This window comes from Engystomops pustulosus, chromosome 4, assembly GCF_040894005.1.
Source record: "Engystomops pustulosus chromosome 4, aEngPut4.maternal, whole genome shotgun sequence".
NCBI classification, from domain to species: Eukaryota; Metazoa; Chordata; class Amphibia; order Anura; family Leptodactylidae; genus Engystomops; species Engystomops pustulosus.
Genome location: NC_092414.1, coordinates 181118719 through 181137864, shown reverse-complemented (window position 1 = coordinate 181137864; position 19146 = coordinate 181118719). Strand labels below are relative to the sequence as shown.

Genomic DNA, 19146 nt, shown 5'->3' with positions numbered 1-19146 from the left:
AAGCCGTACGTTAACACGTGCCACCGCACACCCATACAAAGCCACGTGCTCCTTTGTAGCGAGGCAAACAGCTACTTGTGTGATGATAGCGGCAACTACAATAGTACAATCTGGATGTATTGAGAGCAGCCGGGTAATTTACCATCCATTGCCCATCTTAATGTGCCATGTCCTCCTATATGTGATTTTTTCTGAGTTTTTAGAGACTTTGTCTACTCTAATTACTCCACTATTGGTTTGTCCTCAGTAATACTGGTGCCAGGGAAGCTCCTGGTGCATACCCTAAATGTATTCATGTGCTAGAATTTATCTTATGTAGGCCAAATAATATTTACTTTCCTGACTAAGGTCACTGATATACCGTATATACTCGAGTATAAGCCAACCCGAGTATAAGCCGAGGCACCTAGTTTTACCACCAAAAACTGGAAAAACCTATGGACTCGAGTATAGGCCGAAGGTGGGAAATGCATTGGTCACAGCCTCCCAGTATATAGCTGCCAGCCCCTTTATGTAGATAGCCTGCCAGCCCCTTTATGTAGATAGCCTGCCAGCCCCTTTATGTAGATAGCCTGCCAGCCCCTTTCTGTATATAGCCTGCCAGCCCCTTTCAGTATATAGCCTGCCAGCCCCTTTCTGTATATAGCCTGCCAGCCCCTTTCTGTATATAGCCTGCCAGCCCCTTTCTGTATATTGCCTGTCAGCCCCTTTCGGGATATAGCCTGCCAGCTCCTTCCTCTATATAGCCTGCCAGCCCCTTCCTCTATATAGCCTGCCAGCCCCTTTCTGTATATAGCCTGCCAGCCCCTTCCTCTATATAGCCTGCCAGCCCCTTTCTGTATATTGCCTGTCAGCCCCTTTCTGTATATAGCCTTCCAGCCCCTTTCTGTATATTGCCTGCCAGCCCCTTTCTGTATATAGCCTGTCAGCCCCTTTCTGTATATAGCCTTCCAGCCCCTTTCTGTATATTGCCTGCCAGCCCCTTTCTGTATATAGCCTGCCAGCCCCTTTCTGTATATAGCCTGCCAGCCCCTTCCTCTATATAGCCTGCCAGCCCCTTCCTCTATATAGCCTGCCAGCCCCTTTCTGTATATTGTCAGCCCCCTGTTGCCGGGAAAAAAAATAATAAACTTACTACTCCCCATTCCGACGGCCCGGACAGCTCCTCTTCATCTTCATGCCGCAGGTCCGCGGCAACTCCGTGACCGCGCCTCTTCTGTCTTCATGGCGGCACGGGGCCGCGATAGCTCCGTGTATAAGCCCAGTGTTGGCTTTGCACAATAAAGCCGGGATGTACTGTTCTGGCTTCATCAAGGTACTGCACAGGCGTGGGGTGCGCTAGAGGTGGGTCCGAAGCACCTTATCGGACCCATCTCTAGGTAAGTATAAATGTTTTTTTTTATATAGTGCCCATGAAAGGACTTGCAAAAGGGTAATTTGGGACACTAAACCATAAGGACCTGTGTGGCAGTAAAGGGATATATGAGTTATCTTTTGTCCACCAGATAAATAATCTTGGGACCCCACCAGGGGCGTTGCCAGGATGCATTTGTAGTGAACATTCAGATATGTCCATTCAATACGCAACCCCTTCAACATGTGCTTGTTCCGAAAACCACTAGACATATCACATATCACAGAAAACCCAGACACAATCCCTACCTTTTCCATCCAGTGACTATAGTTGATGTGTCCTCGGATTCTAGTTGTTCTTTATCTTCTCCATTAGGCCCAGACCCCTATGTCTCCTCTTCAGTCACATGTCCTCCCTGTGGTTTTCCACACAGACATCTTATAACCTTCATCCTCCCTACATCTTGATCCCCTAACTGTGTTATCCTGCTGCTACCACTAACACTACTGTAGTAGTTTTACACAGTCAGAATGAAAATACTGCAAATAATAAATACTGCCTAAAATAAGAAATAACCCCATTCTAGGCCGTGCACTGTAAAACGCCCTGTATAATGCCACCTAATGAGTGTCCCACACTTAATAATGTCTGCAATTGTGGCATTGCACATTATGCTGTCCCAATATTGCCCCTCTAAATCACCCCCTAATATAACCCAGATATACTGTATGTACAGCGGAATGAGTAATATATAAAACTTTTTTTTAATTACTATTATTTCAGGCCCCCTAGAGTACTTAAACCCGAGAGGGTCTGGTCACTTATACAATATACTTATACTACTGTATGGCAATATATTGTGAATTAACTTTTTGTATTTGTATTTCATTCGTTGTCATAAAAATTGCACGTTTGTACTGAATGAATAGATTTGCTCATCTCTAAACAAAACATTTTGGAATTTGAGACTGTAGCCTTCCAGCTGAACTGTAGCTAGGTATTTCCCCACATACAGTAGGTATACTGTAGGTTCACTTTGCTGCCTTTGTCATGTATCTAGATATCACTGGTGGTGTCTTCAATGACAATATTAAAGTAAAATCTGTAAATACATAAAATTACTTGGCATAGAGCGGATTCTTGCTTCTAACCAGGGCCGGTTCTAGACAAAGTGGGGCCCTGGGCAAAACTAAAAGTGGGGCCCCCAAAATAAAACTATTTTATGACCAGTCACAGTCAGCAAGAGGCTCCCTTTAGTATGGTAAAACTGTAATTTTGGAGAATTTTATAGGAGATAGATAGACATGTGTAGAGTTCACAAATGTCCCATATTGATACGTTCACACAAATAAATCCACATAATATCACTAACACTGTAATAACTAGATATCTTCTTTTCAGCTAGACAATTCACACAAATCTATCATTGCATGCTCCTTACACAATGGTCACCCAAATAAATAACTATATATCCATAAACCAAGCTAATGAGATAATAAAGTCACTTTTAGATGTGCGCCAATGTATTATCCGCACAATAACAGGACCCTCCGCGGATCATAAGAATGAGAGTGAAAACATCATAACATCGGTGTAAATAATGGAGGATGGAGTGAAATAAAAACTTTATTCCAGAACATGTGTGTGTTTTTGGTGTTACATATAACTTTATGGACATGTTCTGGGTTTGAATTTTCATCGTATCAGTCAATTTTCCCAACAACAAAAAACTATCACAAAATAAAAGGCAATAAGAGAGAAAGTGTGTTCTTAGATAGTTCTGCATAGAGAAGGGTTAAAAACATGAATATTAGTTGATATCATCCCTTCTCAGAATGTAGTAACATATAATGCGACTATTTCCAGTATCTGTGAGGTGCAGCAGCTCCTGTGTGCAGCAAATGCTCCCTGCAGCCTGATGGCTAAGAATCTGGAGGGGGGGGGGGTGCACTTCAGGGGGCTGTATCTCTGGCTCTGTGACACATAGAACCTCACTTCTTTTTTCCTATGAAAGAAGAGAGTCTCCTCTTTTATATGAATTTAAATTTGTGTTTCTAGTTTTAGGAAAATGGAGATAATAACTGTTGAACTGCCGTTGGGAATGATTTTTATATATAAAAATGGCACCTGATATTCTCACTTTAAACCTGAATATCTCTGGAACCAGGGCAGCTAGAAACAAAATTCAAGATTCCTTTGAAAGAAGACATTCTCCCCTTTCAGGGGGCCCTGGGCAATTGCCACCTTTGCCTACCCATAGCGCCGGCCCTGCTTCTAACTAATGAGTGATGCATTTCATCTGCCATTGGAAATGGGCCATCTTTAGAAAATTTTCTCATGTGTGCAGTGGTGTACGGCATCGGACGTTGATGGTCCCTCCAACCATGTCCCTGCTTTTACTGGTGATGTAACCTAGACATCCAATGCTTTGTCTGTTCTATGCAACTTCTCATTTATATGCAAATAACCCTATGAAATACTGTATATGGGGTATAGATGATGTATCACGGGACACGTCTTATAATACCCACATTTAGATTTATACCAGGTTGCCATCTTGCATGTATTTGGTGTACTGATAGGACCACTACAATGAAACGAACATGACATGTTAACAATGCATATGATGTCTTTCTGGTTTAATATCCTTTCGAGGGGTTGAAGTAAAAATTACAATCCGCCATATCTCTGCATTTGATTTTTCATTATCTCCTCCATCAAGGATTCCTCAACCCCATTAAACCCAGCACACGTTATTCATCTCAGGGTGAAGACAGAGGATTCACTTTCTTCCTGCGCCCGGTGAAAGATGGATGCTTTTGTTCTTTGTGGGAACAGTCTAGTGCTGAATCCATCATGATGTTATAATGCGTTGTCGCTTCCTTGTTCTGTACCACTGTAGAGATAACATGGCAAACAAGGAAATTAATTCATTTTAGGACTGATCAAAGCGATAGTGTGTGAGATTTCATTTTATTTCCAGAAACATGTTGTATCCTTACATTACCCAGTGGCTCCCGCACCGGGAGGACGACACAGCAATTATCATTATTTGGCACCGCAAATGCAACAAGTTGACATCTACCATATATATTTTATGTGTCTTTCACATTAAAAGGTGTTTACATTTTCGAATAATTGTGTTTTTTTTTTACCAATACAAACTTATAGTGTATGGTACCATACAAAAGATTTAGTCATATATGAAAATGTATTCTACAAGGACAATGGCCCCAAACAGACATCCAGGGATTGAACATCAGTTTCTGGTGTACGAGCTCTGAAATAATCACAAATCCTGAACCGTCAGGAATTGTGACTATTTCCCACTTATGCCACCTGTATCCTGTCAATAGGGCATGGAGGGGCATTAAGGGCCAATGGGTGGGCTGGCTCTCGACCTTCCTGCGCTCTAGCTATAGAATGCAAACGTTCCAAGGCCTCCTGATATATCAGGCATGGGGCAAAATATAATACATTTCCCCCCAATATTATTAAAAACTATCTTCAGTGTTGATATGGTCCCGACAGAGTACTATCTTAAAATTACCCGGGCTATCTGGGATGAAGGATTTGAGAAAGTGTATACCAACAGAAGAATAATGGTTAGTTCTCTTTCATTTACAAAGTAGAAGTGTACCCAAATGCATTGAGAAGCAGGCCTTGATTGGCCACTAAGGATGAACGGACTTGTACAGGTTCACCAAGTTTGGCCAAACCTAAACCAGACAGTTCAGTTCAAAGATACAAATCTGAATGCTGACCCCCACGGTACCGCCCACTATTGGAGCTAGCACCAATTGCGGGTGTTACCCTTTAAATACAGCCTGAAAAACCACATGCGGAATTTAAATGTCGGCAAATGAAGGCGCCACCACTTTCCAGAGAATCATCATTCCCTGCAACATCATCGGGGAGTAACTGGTGACGCGCACGCGCTGACGGCATTTAAATGATGGTATTTGAAGAGTTAACACCCACATTCTGTGGCAGCAGAGTGTGGGTGTTACCAGTGGGGGGATGACAATGCGGGTGTCACCAGTTGAGCCTGAGTGTGAACCCAAACTTCTGCCTGTAGTCTGGGTTCAGGGTCCCTCAATGTTCAGCACAGACCTGAACATTGCAGTTTTGGGTCCGCTCAACAATATTAGCCACACCAAACACTTCTGTCATGTGCAGATCTGTATATCCTCCATTATTCAAAGTGAAACGGTTCATGGGGTTTTCCTGTAATTTTGTAAAGCCATGAAGCAACCTTGGCACAGAGGTTGCAAAACTTGGCCTCCTATGACCACGGGTCTGGTGCTAAGGGGATGTCAAATTCTTTGTTGTTCGCAGGTCGGGGATGACATTCTGTTTTGCATTGTTTTTTTCCTTGTTTTTATAGTACAGTACATTGTCCTTTACTGTACTATAAGCTGTAAAGTTTGTGTCCTTCAGCACTTTCAGGACACAATTATCTGAATTCTCAATTTTGCTTTAAAATTTTTTTTTAAAATGAGCAATTTTCCCACACATACATTTTATGCAATTCAATGGATTTTTCCTATTGTTTTTTTGCCTTATTGATTTACTAGTTTTTGAGTTCCTGACTGTTGTTTGATTTCAGGCAACAGAAACATTAAAGCGTTCTATGACTGTTTCTGATTTCTTGATCATTAGGTGTCTAAAGGCATTTTAGACTAAAGGAATTTCCTTTTACATAATAGAAATAAGTTTTATGACTTGATTGGAAAAGAGAAGGAAAGATGAATAGAAGGTCAAAGATCTCTTGGTCAAAATCAAGGGCACGTGTGCCATGTGCCTGCTATGGGGCTCTAGGGGAATGGGGCCTAGTTCTGATTAGTTCCATTCCTTTAGCTAATGGATTGGGAGAACCTGTACATGAACCAAGTGGTTAACAAATAAGGGGATAGGGAATTGGATAAAGGGTCATTAAAAGTGCACAAATAAGGAAACTAGTACCAGGACCTTCTGTCCACCGAAGTAATACGCAGTGGTGGCTCCATTTAGTATTTTTGGGTCCTTCTAGTTTCAACTGCCTAGCATTGTATTTTATCTTGATACATTCTCCAACCTTATATATCTCCTTCTTTATTGTGATGTATGATTGAGTTATGAAAGAACATAAAAATCCTTTTATGACCTGAAAAAGTGTAAGACAATTTCTAAAGACATGAGAACATTGCACTTGGCAGGTCAAGTAATTGATCGCCGCTTCCTTTGGCTACATTGTAGTGAATGATATCTTTTGGTAAACCATTAATTCCAGTGTTCTCTTATGATTGTGGTTAACACAGACACCACTAAAATTTTTTATATTACAATAACCTATGAGAAGGCACTTCTTAAATTTCTCTAGGACACATGTGGTACAACATCAATTATGACACCACAGCTATGACTCCTGATATAACTTCATGGATATTTCAGTAAGCTCTTATAACATCACAAGTATGTTTCTTTGTGACAACCAGGTAAACCATTGTCCGTTCCGGTGACATCACAAGTGAGTTAGATGGGTGTGACACATGTTGTAATATCACAAATGTCCATTACTGAGTTAGGCTCCGTACAACTGTATGGGGGCCTGTGATCCGGCAACCCAATATACAATCAGATTATGGCCCACTTAGAGGCGTACTGAACCATGACCGTGCACCTCAGCTTTCAATGGAGAGAGGAGGGGTGAGGAGCGCTCACTGCACCTCTCTTCTCCACCTGGTCCTTTGTCCAGGATCGGTCTAGGTTAGCACAAGGGCTGTGAGAATAAAAGTGACCTTCTTCAGAAGTCTAAATTTGATAGATAAGCATTAATAGTCAACATCGGTTACTAATAGACAGCTTTCAAGGATATTTTATTTTTAGAAAAAACAGGGGCTGCTCTGTATTTGGTAAAGAGGATGATAGGTAAGTATTTGTAGTTTAATTTTAGTTAAATTTAGTGGTAGATTTCCTTTAAAAGTGATTGCACGTGTGAAAATACAGGTTTTCGGCTGGCCGAGGTGGCTGGCCCCCCATATCTCAGCGCTGGGAATGGTGTCGGGTGGACATGGCCGGGTAAGACATGTGACAGTTTAGCTACTGTGACATCCTAAGCTGTGTCAGTCATGGGATTTTGGAGGCCCCTATACCATGGATACATAAACAGTACAGAGCCCATGTAGTGATCTTCATGGGGTCCTCCGGCCTCCCCCTTTATATCTCACGTTAGGATTCAATGTGATTACACAGAGAATCATTTGTTAGGACGGATCTCTCGGCTCCTCCAGGAATGACTGCTGGAGCTCCATCCCTAAGGAGTTAACATTTAGCACTGTCATCATTACCTTCTCTGCTGGATTTTAGGTTGTTTACTACTGTTTACAATGTGATTGTTAGGCAAACACAGCTTCAAAGAGAGAATGATATAAACTATCTTCTCCCAGAGTATTCAGGACCTGACAAGCATGTTTTATCACACCGGAGACAGAGTGATTTATTACATTCACTTTTTATAGACAAACAAACTCTGTATACCGCCATATCTGCAATTCCCAACCAGGAACATTACTGACACGGAGCTAGTTTACTTGTGAGAGCTGTCACATGAATATGTCAGTGCAAAGGGCAAATTTATGTCTGTGGTTACAGTGGGTGTTGAGGGGCTTGTATTGGGCAGTGGGATGGGGCGATTGTGCCACCTAATCACAGTTTGGATTTTGGCTACTCCCGATGACACTAAGTGACCATGTTGGTTTCCACCCTTTAACACCTCTACAGGGATATGGACTTCCATTGGATAAGGTCGCTACCTCGTGGAGTATCGTGGAAGATGAACGAGGCAAGTCTAGAATGCCACAAAGTCTCATGCCACGTGGTCTAGTCCTACAGGATTCTACTCTATTGGACATGCCATCTGACCAGTGGCATAACTAGAGTCCTCTGTGCCATATGGCAAAGTTCATCACATTGCCCTGATAATCGTGAACAACGTTACTACAACAAAAAGACTGTTGAAAAAAACATCTACCACACATCCTAAGGGTGCAGACACAATTAAGAATGGTGAGGGTTTTGTTCCAATGTATATAATTGTGCACAAACTCCATTCTTTAATGTGCAAGGTCAGATGCTGGGGTCCCCCTGACACTGCAGGCCCCTTATCAGCTGCTATGGCTGTTACCACTGTAGTAACACCCCTGCATCTGTCAATCATGCCTGCAGGGGGTTATCAGATTTCTGATGCTAGAGTCAGTGGAACAGTAATGGTTACCATTATTCTCCTGATGGTGGTGAACAGCAGAAAAGTCATCTGGGATGTTCTAACCTAAGTGACAAAGCCATTTAAAGTTAATGTTGGAGGTATGAATACAAACTATTATGGGGTGTTTTGTTGGGATATAGCTGAGGGAAGTGAGAGTTGTACAAACCTGGGCTATTGCCCTTGTGCCCTTACTATACTTCTGTTCTAGGTCCTCACTTCATAATTGTCATAGGCAGGGCCGGATTAAGGTTGGTGGGGGCCCCTGGGCACAAAATCTGGTGGAGGCCCCCACTGTGTGCAGCGTGCATACACGTCCTCCTGCTCACTTTCCTCTATCCCAGCAGTAACACAGCTACATACAGCCACTTCACCCCCAGTAACACAGCTAAATACAGCCGCCTCGCCCCCAGTAACACAGCTACATACAGCCGCCTCTCCCCCAGTAACACAGCTACATACAGCCGCCTCTCCCCCAGTAACACAGCTACATACAGCCGCCTATCCCCCATTAACACAGCTACATACAGCCGCCTCTCCCCCAGTAACACAGCTACATACAGCCGCCTCATCCCTAGTAACACAGCTACATACAGCCACCTCGCCCCCAGTAACATAGCTACTTACAGCCGCCTCGCCCCCAGTAACACAGCTACATACAGCCGCCTCATCCCCAGTAACACAGCTACATACAGCCGACTCGCCCCCAGTAACACAGCTACACACAGCCGCCTCATCCCCTGTAACACAGTTACATACAGCCGCCTCGCCCCCAGTAACACAGCTACATACAGCCGCTTCATCCCCAGTAACACAGCTACACACAGCCGCCTCATCCCCTGTAACACAGTTACATACAGCCGCCTCATCCCCTGTAACAGTTACATACAGCCGCCTCACCCCAGTAACACAGCTACATACAGCCGCCTCGCCCCCAGTAACACAGCTACATACAGCCGCCTCACCCCCAGTAACACAGCTACATACAGCCGCCTCACACTCAGTAACACAGCTACATACAGCCGTGTCGCCACCAGTAACACAGCTACATACAGCCGCCTCATCCCCAGTAACACAGCTACATACAGCCGCCTCATCCCCAGTAACACAGCTACATACAGCCGCCTCGCTCCCAGTAACACAGCTACATACAGCCCCCTCATCCCCAGTAACACAGCTACATACAGCCGCCTCATCCCCAGTAACACAGCTACATACAGCCGCCTCATCCCCAGTAACACAGCTACATACAGCCGCCTCACCCCCAGTAACACAGCTGCATACAGTCGCCTCATCCCCAGTAACACAGCTACATACAGCCGCCTCGCCACCAGTAACACAGCTACATACAGCCGCCTCATCCCCAGTAACACAGCTACATACAGCCGCCTCATCCCCAGTAACACAGCTACATACAGCCTCCTCGCTCCCAGTAACACAGCTACATACAGCCCCCTCATCCCCAGTAACACAGCTACATACAGCCGCCTCATCCCCAGTAACACAGCTACATACAGCCGCCTCACCCCCAGTAACACAGCTGCATACAGTCGCCTCATCCCCAGTAACACAGCTACATACAGCCGCCTCATCCCCAGTAACACAGCTACATACAGCCGTCTCGCCACCAGTAACACAGCTACATACAGCCGCCTCATCCCCAGTAACACAGCTACATACAGCCGCCTCATCCCCAGTAACACAGCTACATACAGCCGCCTCGCTCCCAGTAACACAGCTACATACAGCCCCCTCATCCCCAGTAACACAGCTACATACAGCCGCCTCATCCCCAGTAACACAGCTACATACAGCCGCCTCATCCCCAGTAACACAGCTACATACAGCCGCCTCACCCCCAGTAACACAGCTGCATACAGTCGCCTCATCCCTAGTAACACAGCTACATACAGCCGCCTCATCCCCAGTAACACATCTTTGTATCTACCTTCATCCCTACCAGATATGCTGTCCCATTTAACATACACCCCAGCCCCCACCAGACATGCAGTCCCGCAGTTTATACAATTACACACATTTATACACTGATATATACACACCTTTATATACACACATAAAGTTCTACACTCGTATGCTTGCACCCATATATACTTTATGTGTGTGTATATATATATATATATATATATATATATATATATATATATATATATACATACATACACAAGTATATACACATTTATGACCCATATACATTTATACACTAATACACAGAGTATACACAAACTCATAAAGTATATACACACATACAGCATTTTCCCACACATACGGGAAATACACACACATTCAGTATACAGAGCATATACATACATACCATATACACAGCATATAAACATAAACATACATCATATACATATATATGCATATATATATATATATATGCATATATTTAAATCTGCACATATACGGTATATGCTTATACAAATATATGCGTGTATAAATACAGTATATTCATCTATACACAGTATATACATATATACACATATACACAGTATGTACACAGTATATACATATATACACAGTATATACACATATATACAGTAGATGCGTATATACACAGTATATACACATATACACACAGTAGATGCATATATACACATATACACAGTATGTACACAGTATATACATATGTACACAGTATATACACATATATACACAGTATATACACATATACACAGTATATACAAATATACACAGTATATACACAGTAGATGCATATATACACATATACACTGTATATACATATATACACACAATATACATAATATATATACACACAGATAAATACATATGTAATGTATACTTACCCTTTTAGGGTGATCGGCTGTCGGTCAGGAAAGTGTTCGGAGGGTGCTTGTTGGGACGGGGATGTCGGTCGTTTGCTTGTTGGGACGTGAGGGGGGGGGGGTCGTTTGTTAGGCCGGGGAGGGGGATGCGGAGGACGGTTGCTCGTACCGGCGCGGGGTGGGGGGCGGTATCGGCGTCGGGATGCGGAAGATGGCAACGCTTGTCCCGGCGGGGGCGGGCTGGTGGCAGCGGGGGGATACGGAGGACGGCTGCTCGTACCGGCGCGGAGTGGTGGGGGGGGCGGCGGTGGTATCGGCGTCGGGATGCGGAGGATGGCAGCGCTTGTCCCGGCGGGGGCGGGCTGGTGGCAGCGGGGGGAGACGGAGGACGGCTGCTTGTACCGGCGCGGAGTGGGGGGGGGGCGGTAGTATCGGCGGCGGGATGCGGAGGATGGCTGCGCTTGTTCCGGCGGGGGTGGGCTGGCGGGGGGATGAGGAGGACGGGGGGGGGGGGAGGGGGATGCGGAGGATGGCTGCGCTTGTTCCGTTTGTTAGGCCGGGGAGGGGGGCGCGGGCTGCTTGTTCCGGCGCGCGCGCGGGGGGGGGGGTTGCGCTTTATCGGCGGCGGGATGCGGAGGATGGCTGCACTTGTTCCGGCGGAGGTTGGCTGGCGGGGGGATGCGGAGGACGGGGGGGGGGGGGAGGGGGATGCGGAGGATGGCTGCACTTGCTATGGCGCCTGTTAAGCAGAGGAGGCGGGAACCTGCGGCAGTGGGCTCGGTCATGCAGGTGAAGGGCGGGCGGACATATGGTAACTTGTGCCGGGGGCCGGACAGGTGGGCGGGGAGGCCATGCAGGGGGATATGCGGGGAGGCGGTCACCTGTGCATGGCAGACCGCTCAGGGAGGTGGCGACTGAGGAGTCAGGGCCCGGAGGGACGCGATATGGTGGGGGCCCCCTGGGGGGGCAAGATGGTGGGGGCCCCGGGGCTCAAGCCCCGGGAGCCCCGCCTATAATCCGGCCCTGGTCATAGGGGAAAAACTAAGTGATGTGTTCCTTGCATATCATGCCAAGAACAAAGTTCTAACTTTTAAGTTGAGATTCCCTCTTCTGCTCCCCAAAATAACCCTACTTCACCCAGGCTTATTTGACCATTTTCTGTAGACTCTTAGAACAGAAGATCTGCTGCACCTTTTTGTACACAAGAGCCAAGAGGATCTGAAGGTCCTTCAAAGGTCCTAAAACCACAGTTTGAAAGCAGGCAGAAGGGACACATCCTCCATTCTCCAAGAAGCTGATTCTAGTACCAGATGTAGGAAGTAATTCCAGACTTGTAGGGGCTATAATATTCATACAGCCCAGGGCCCATGGAGGTCTTAATCCGCCCCTGATGTAAATGCACCTTTATCAAACAGGAGTGCTGCCTGCTTTTCTGGATAGATGATGGATAGATAGACATATAAAATAAGATATTACAGAGCAGTTACATGCTCAGATGAAGTAATAGGAATAAAGACCCTGCTCACAAGAGCTTGCAATCAATGCTGAGAAAGAAGGAGCAACACAACATATTTTCACTTGCCTATTTCTGATAAACAATAGTAAAGGTGGATAGGTTCAGATAAATATATAAATGTTTGATAAATAGATATATTATTTTTATTGGATACAGGAAATATATATATCAGATAAAGGCAGACAGACAGATAGATAAGATAGATGATAAATAGATATAGACCTATAGAAGAGGGCTATATATCTATATAGATAGATGGATAGATTAATAGATAAATAGATAACTATGAGAGATAGATAGACAGACAGATAGATATATATGAGAGATAGATAGATAGATAGATAGATAGATAGATAGATAGATAGATAGATAGATAAAGTGATAAATAGATACAGAGATACTGTATGCCTCTGACCACAGAATATTCTGCAATGTTAAACTTATCTGAATAAAATAACAATCTGGGTATTATTCTGCTGGTGTAATGTGATGTGTACATGCAGCGCCTCTCCTTCCCGCTCGGCATGAATACATATGTGCAGACGACTGTACATTTATGTCATCTGTTCTGCAGTTCGGGGGAGCCCCCCTGTCTGTGTGCACCATATGCTTTCACCCCATGAGGTAGAGGTCTCATTAAAACCATCTTCTGCCCCACATTTACTGTAGCCATGAGTGTGGGCAGCTGATGTGACCTCTGGTATCGGTGCTTTGTAGCTGAGCCTTTCCCAGCGCCCTCCCTCCCCTCCACTCCTCATCACTGTGACCTTTAAAAAGCCTTGGTCCTTCCCTCCCCTCCATCCATCTCACAGTCCCCTGTCTACACCACTGAACTCCTGCTGCGAGATTAATTGTTCCCATCACCCCTAATCCATCACACTTCCCCAAGATTGTTTTGACATTTAGTTAATTTTTTGGCTGATGATTTATCAAATTCTTATTACCATGCTCTGAAGGGGTTCATTTATTGTGTTGATTCATGGTAATGCTAAAAGTGGAAGCCTGCGGAATTTTAAATACTTCTGCTGCCTCAGCGTGCTCGCTGCCTTCTTCTCTCCTGCCGACAGCGGGGAAAAATACAGAGAATGTGGTGGCCTAGAGAGAAAACAAAAGCAAAAAAATAGGAAAGGCGAATGGAAAAAAAACCCAAGCAAAGCAGGCACAGCAGGGGGTAGTGCAGCGAGGTGCAGGGGTTGTTATAAATCAGGACTGAGGGTGAATCATTAAAAATTAAAGAGTCTTTCTTACTAAAATAAAAAGATACATAAATAATAAGGCTTGGGCTTTGACTCAGATTTTTGCAAAATTTTGCAGTGTTTTATTCAGTAGTATTTTAGTATCTAGTAGTAGGAAAACTGGGTGATAATACAGTAATACAGAGGTTGTTATTCAACTAAGGCTACATTCACACACATGTATGGGGGACGTATATACGGCCGACGTATATACGGCCGATATACGTCCCCCATACACTTCTATGGGCTCACGGCCCTGTACCGGAGCGGTACGGTGCAGCACACGTGCGGCAACGTACCGCTCCATAGCCCGGGAAAAGATAGGACATGTCCTATCTTTTCCCGTGATACGGTGCCGTGCACTGTATCTTCCTATGGAGAGGGGCGGGGGTGAGCTGCGCTCATCCCCTGCTCATCTCCGCAGCGCCGATGTATGCCCGCCGTGCTACGGTACGGCGGGCATACATCGTGTGAATGTAGCCTAAGGGTAAAGCTTTCTGACCAGGAATATTTGCCATTCATGCGCTGGGGAAAAGGACACCCACCATCAGGAATACACCCATCCTGGTACATAACCCTATAAGTCAAATGTCAAAACAGCAACAAAAGAGATACAATTGTAATAATGAGCTGGAAAGGCTCTGGGGTGGATTTGATACTGATTTTTGGATAGAAATGATGATGGAAAAAGTGGTACAAAAACGCATGAAATAAAAATGCATTCAAATCTGCATCAAAGACACACTACACAAAACACAAATCCACATATAAAAAAATACAGGCAGTCCCCGGGTTACGTACAAGATAGGGTCCGGAGGTTTGTTCTTAAGTTGAATTTGTATGTAAGTTGAAACTGTATATTTTATAATTGTAGATCCAGACAAAAAAAAATTTGGCCCCAGTGACAATTGGAGTTTAAACATTTTTTGCTGTAATGGGACCAAGGATTATCAATAAAGCTTCATTACAGGCACATTACAGCTGATTATTGCAATCTGGGACTGTAGTAAAGCTTCCAGAGAGCTTCATCAGAGGTCAGAGGGGTCTGTCTTTAAGTATAGGTTGTCTGTAAGTCGGGTGTCCTTAAGTAGGGGACCGCCTGTAAAATGAAAACCACAAAAATTTGATGCGGATTCACATATGGATTTTCCACATGACAATCTGCAATGTGTGCCGATAGCCTTAAAGGAGTATCTAAAGATATGTTTTTATAATCTGTCCTTATGAGCCAATAAGGTTTAAAGAGAGTTTTGGCCTGTCCCTAGATTAGAATTAATGGGGCTAAGCGGCAATAACAAGTATGGACACTATACAATACACCGTCAGGGCAGTTTCTTGGTAATTTACCCAAATAGAACAAAACACTGAAGTCATTGAGATAAATAAATTTGCACCCCTTAAAATTATAAGAGCTTCATCCAGAAATGCAGCACCAGAACCAAGCTCTGTAACGAAAAACAGCACTAGAACTAGGGTGCCATCCAGAAATACAGCACCAGAACTAGGATCGTGTTCAAAAATACAGCATCAAAACCAGGGTCCCTACAGAAACACAACATATACGATTTGTTGTATGATGCAGCCTGTGTGTGTTTACTGTATGTCAGTCTTCTCACCTCCACATTCATGCAGCTGCCTCCCCACTTCCTGTCCTGTGTATAGAGTTGGCAGGGGAAGGAAGTGGCATGATTTCGAGGAGAGGATGAATGCATCGGGAGACTGAGACACACAGGCTGCATCTGCCTCTCCCCCGGGGCTCACTACATGCTGCTGGCAGGGAGCCAGGTAATGTAAAATAAACTATTATAAACTACTGAAATGATTCAGAATGCTGACAAAGGTATTTTTTAATATCAGCATAGCATAGGCTATTGGAACCTGTCACCAGCTAAAGATGACATTCCTGGTTCCCTTGGGATGTTATCAAAAATAGCTTCCATGTCTTAAAGACACAAATGCTATTGATTGTAGCATGGCTTGGAGCAGGTGGATGGCATAAGTGCCTCTCTCCGTCTCCAAATGGGCAGTCACAACCCTTGGTCTTGCTAAAAACAGTCCTGTAAACCATGCTTGGTAGACTACAGTACTCGTCTGAATGCTCTTTTCTCATCTCAGCATGATCTTCTATTGATCACCTAAGGATAGTTGATGATTAAAAGGATTCTAGAGTATCTTTTTAAGAGAAACATCAATCTATATTCTATGGCAGTGTTGATGAACCGTTTAGAGACTAAGTGACCAAACTCCAACCAAAGACAGTTGTTTTTTTTTTAAGAAATATTAACATTTTGATACAGAAATTCATTTTCATCCTTTGATCGTGCCCTCTAGCAGTCAGCCATATTTCCTGCATTAAAAAATGCCTGGGACCTGGACTAGGATGCTATGAGTCACTTCCTGCTTTAAAGAGAACCTGTCATGCAAAATAACCCCCCTAAACTAAATATATTTTCATAAACTGCCATTAGAGAGCATTGCCTCTATCCCTTCATTGTCCCTCTACATGCCTGTAAACCTAAGCGATGAGGTCCTAAAGCTGTATGCAAATGACCTGTGAAATGTCCAATGAAGCATTAGCATATTCAAGCTGTCCACTCTATTCATGAGTGGGAGGTACAGCCACACCCCCAGTGCATGACTGACAGCCTGTATAATGATGTGAGGCTGTATAATGATGTGCTTCCTGGTGCTGGTGGCCACGCCCCCTGCAGCCTGTGTGTGCATGTGTGTGTGTATAGGAGAGATACAGCAGCTCCAGGCAGCCATGTTACAGCAGAACATGTCAGATTCATGTGTAGCTCATGTCTGTGTCTCTCACCTGTATATTAGGAGGATGCAGCATGTCAGCAGATGCAGCACACACACTAGCCATGCTTTACTATACATTACACACAGACATGAGCAGGGGGAGGAGAGGGGGAACAGGGGTGACATCACTGCCTATAAAGGTAGAACGGGTGGTAGGTGGATGGATGGGACGTGAGGATAGCCCTTTTTTGGGCTAATCCTCACGTCCCGGGTGTCTTTTACAAAACTTTACATGTATTACATGTATATGCAAATTTTTTTATGCGGCTACTGGGGCGTGGAGTAGCCGGACATGAGGCTACTAGTCGCGGCTACTCCACGCCCCAGTAGCCGTGTTACTCCGCCTACCAGGGAATCTTCGGCGCGCAGCTCCTGGTAGCTGTGCGCACTCGTCCAAGTCCCCCGGCTACTGCGCATGCGCAGTAGTTCCGGCGCTGGAGCCGCGGCCGCACAGCCGAAGGCCACACTTTACCACACTTTAGATACCTACAGCAGGGCCCCCCTCACAAAATGTCCACAGAAGAGATCACCCCTATATTAATGAAAGCTCCACAGCAGAGAGTCCCCCCCTACTAATGAAATGTACATAGCAGTGTAATAAAGACCTCTATCGTGGTAAAAGTAGACCCATTTATTTGCTTTGTAGTAAAATATATAACACATTATAGTTAAAGTTTTCAACTTGTTGCACTTTTTGGGGGTCAGTTGAATGTTTTAGGATTTTTTCCAACAGGTTCCTCCATAGTATTTTTCAAATTATGCCACAACCTTTATGCTACAAATTTGTATAACAAAAAAAAATTATTGAGATTTATGTTGTTTCTATTGTCCTTTATAAACTGCTTTTAGAAAGTAGCGCAAAGGAGACCTTAAACACAGAGATATTACAGTAAACCACTGTGGAAACTTCTTCGGAGTGGACCATCTACATTCTTAGTCTTGTGAAAATGAAAGATTTGAGTTTAGAAGAAACCGTTTTCAAAGACACCGATCAACTTCATGTTGTCAATAAGAAAGGAATGATGAGTTTCTTTAATTTGGAGATGCATAGGTTACACTATGATTAATACAACACGCATGTGATTTTTAATTAAGGGCCCATATAATTAGCCAATCTGGGAAGTGACAGCAACTCAACATGACTGCTGTAGTTTTTCACATCCACATATCGTTAGTGTCATTGGTAATGACAGGTAGAAAGAAGAGCGCGCTCCGGAATATCAGGGGCCCCCAATTCTTTGTGAATGATCACAGGGAGGAAAGGAGAAAAGGAGACGGGTGGGAGATAGTGTTTGATCTCATCCGTGTCTCCGTGTCACTAGAGTTTGATATCACAGAAGGAAAAATCAAAGACGGGATGTGCTTTTTTGTATTTATTTTTCACACACTGACAAGATTTTATGAGAATAATCTACAGAATATCTGCTTGCGACGCTTTGAACGGAGACGTCTCCCATGCTGATGTAATATAACGATTTGCTGATTGAAGAGGAAGGTTTCTAGAGCTCAAAGAACATTGGGGCTCATTAACTAAGGGTCCGCGGACCGCACTTTCGTTGGGTCTTCCGACTATTTCGGGTTTGTGTCGCATGCGATCGGCTTTCATGCGACACAAATCGGGGGCGGGCCATCGGACAATCCGACTAATTCAGGCTGAGTGCGGGATTTAACTTTTAAATTGTGTCGCAAGACAATGCACTTACATGCACCAGGAAGAAAAAGATGAACTCCGGCGGAACTGAGCGGGGAAGCGACACATGCAGGATATCGGGCACATGATCTACATGGATCGCGGCACAGTGCTTAATCTTCAAACAGTCCGGATCAGGTATCGCAACTCGGACAGGTAAGTAAATGTGCCCCATTGGGTTTTACATTTTACAATATTGTAGAATGGCCTGGTCCATTATGTACTGATCTGGAAAAGTACGGGTTGGCAGGAACCAAAACCATCATCATGGCTTCATACCATCATCATGGCTTCATACCAACATGGCTTCATGGGACTCATTTGTTCTTAGCCTTGTGTTTGGGAGGAGCAGCAGGACCCGAAGTTGTTCCAAACCAGTTCTTATGCACTCAAGTGTGGAAGAGAAGTTCCAATTATTAGACTTATTGTACCCACTGCTGACCAATATGGAATAAGAATTGCTTTATTTATATAGCGCATACAGATTACGCAGCAC

General features: G+C 44.3%; 1 long non-coding RNA gene across 1 annotated transcript in view; it reads right to left on the bottom strand.

Annotated features, from left to right (window-relative positions):
* Window positions 1–3586: 3586 nt before the first annotated feature.
* The window catches only part of LOC140127756 (uncharacterized), a 188513-nt gene continuing 172953 nt past the window's right edge, over window positions 3587–19146 (bottom strand). The window contains exon 3 of the long non-coding RNA XR_011855060.1: window positions 3587–4250. This is a non-coding gene — a long non-coding RNA (uncharacterized lncRNA). The remainder of the gene's footprint in view (window positions 4251–19146) is intronic.